The following is a 1,869-nucleotide window of genomic DNA, read 5'->3' as shown; positions in this document are numbered from 1 at the left end:
TTAGTCCCAGTATGCATTTATAAACAAAAGTAAGCATATGTGATTGTTTACAAACAGAAAGAGAAGGACGATCAGTAGCTGCATAAAAATGACAATGGTGAACACGATATTCACAGCCAGCAATAAACGAAGAGCGCAATGGTATACAGAGTCCAGTTTCTTTTGACAAGAACGCAGGAGTAATCTGTCCAGAGAGCGAGACCAAAACCAGACTCGGAGACAAAGCTGAAGGTAAGTGCATTTATTTACAGGTGACAATATATACAGGGTGCTCTTCGTGGAGTGATCTGGAAGGCAAGAGGAACAGGGTGAGTACCAATCCTAATATCAGCCGAGCAGTGCAAGGTGGCTTTGTTAATGTTCTTTTGTTCTTACAGGTCCAGGAGATGTCCAGCGGCGTGAAGGAGGTGATGGAGGTGTTTTAGGTGATCCAGGAGTCGACAAACCAGTAATCCTGTCCAGGCGAGTATCCGTGAAGCTGTAGCTCCGTAGCGTGGCAAAAAACCTAGAATCAAGGTGCACAGAGAACGTAGTCAACAAATAACCAGTTTAGGTTAGAAACTGTGGCTGAGAATCTAACCCAGGAGGTTCGATGCTCCAGCGAAGGTCTGGTCTCAGCTGGAGGCTTAAGTACTGGCAGTCTTCATTAATCAGATCTGGATCACCTGTAAAAGCAGGAGCTGGAGGAGCCGCCCCAAGGTGGGGCTAAAACTCCAGATCCCTACATCTTTAAATATTGTTCTAGTAAATTCATGAACAACAAGTCCCCATAGTCCAAAAGAGGAAGGAATGTTGTTGAGAAAATAGTAGCTAAAAGCTGAATGTAGCAAAATACAGCTAAAAAAATAGCTAAAAAGCTAAAAAGAAAAAACAGTCAATCTGCAAAACAGCAGCTAAAAGCTATAATTTGTATGATGGTTGCTTATTGCAGAAAATAGCAAAACAGTAACTAGAAGCAAAGATTAGCAAGACAGCAGCTAAAAGATAAATGTATCAAAACATAGCTTTAAAAAGTAGCTAAAAGTTAAAATTAGAAAAACTGATGCTGAAAACTAAAATTAGCAAAGCAGTAGCTAAAAGTGTCATGGCTGCCCTGTTTTTGTCTGTTTAGTTCCATTTTGAGCATCTCAGTTATCCTTAGATTCTGTTTGTTTCTGGTTTCTCTGTTCCGACTCATCCCTGCTGCCTTTCTTCTTCTCCACACCTGTTTTTAATTTAGGCAATCACTCCCTGTATTTAGTCAACTCTCCTTCAGCCACTCGGGGCCAGTTCCGAGTGTGTGTGTGTGTGTGTGTGTGTCTCTTTGATTGAGTTTGAGTTTGCGTTAGAGTGTGCTTCTCTGTTTTGATCCTTGTCGCTCCACCAGGGGTCTGATTAAAGCCTCCAAGACTGCGTGCTGCGTTTGGGCCCTCTCTTCCTCTCCATGGTCCTTGACAAAATGTCATGACGAGGGGAGACAGAGGCGACTCCTGAACGTAAAATCATCTTTAAAAAATAAACTAATTTATTCCAAAAAAACAAGATAGACAAAACAAAAGGCTGACGTGGCAGCAAAAGAGAAAATAACCAAACATCTAAACGAAGGAGCAGGGCATGGCAGGGAGCAGAACAAGAAAACAACAACAATGATCCAGCGGGGTGGTGGAGAAAATGACCAGGTTATATACACAGGGGATAATCATGGGAAGTGGGCACAGGTGAGTGATTACAATAACTTGCAGGTGGAGATGGGCGTGGCAGATAATCAGGGGCAAACAGAGGGGAAGTGAATACTGACTGAGGCATTGGGAAAACAAGAAAACAAATGCAAAATGAATCCAAAAGAAAAACAAAAACAAAACCCAAATCATTACACAAAAAGTAGCATAA

General features: G+C 41.9%; 1 long non-coding RNA gene across 1 annotated transcript; it reads right to left on the bottom strand.

Moving 5' to 3' along the window:
- Positions 1–226: 226 nt before the first annotated feature.
- Positions 227–631, bottom strand: LOC112451453. Its single transcript, XR_003040276.1, has 3 exons — positions 581–631; positions 376–505; positions 227–287 (listed from the first exon to the last, which is right to left on the bottom strand). It is a non-coding gene; the product is annotated as an uncharacterized LOC112451453 (long non-coding RNA).
- Between the last annotated feature and the right edge of the window lie 1,238 nt (positions 632–1,869).

The sequence above is a fragment of the Kryptolebias marmoratus genome, linkage group LG2 (assembly GCF_001649575.2).
Source record: "Kryptolebias marmoratus isolate JLee-2015 linkage group LG2, ASM164957v2, whole genome shotgun sequence".
In the NCBI taxonomy this organism is placed as follows: domain Eukaryota; kingdom Metazoa; phylum Chordata; class Actinopteri; order Cyprinodontiformes; family Rivulidae; genus Kryptolebias; species Kryptolebias marmoratus.
This window is presented reverse-complemented; position numbering and strand designations above follow the sequence as displayed.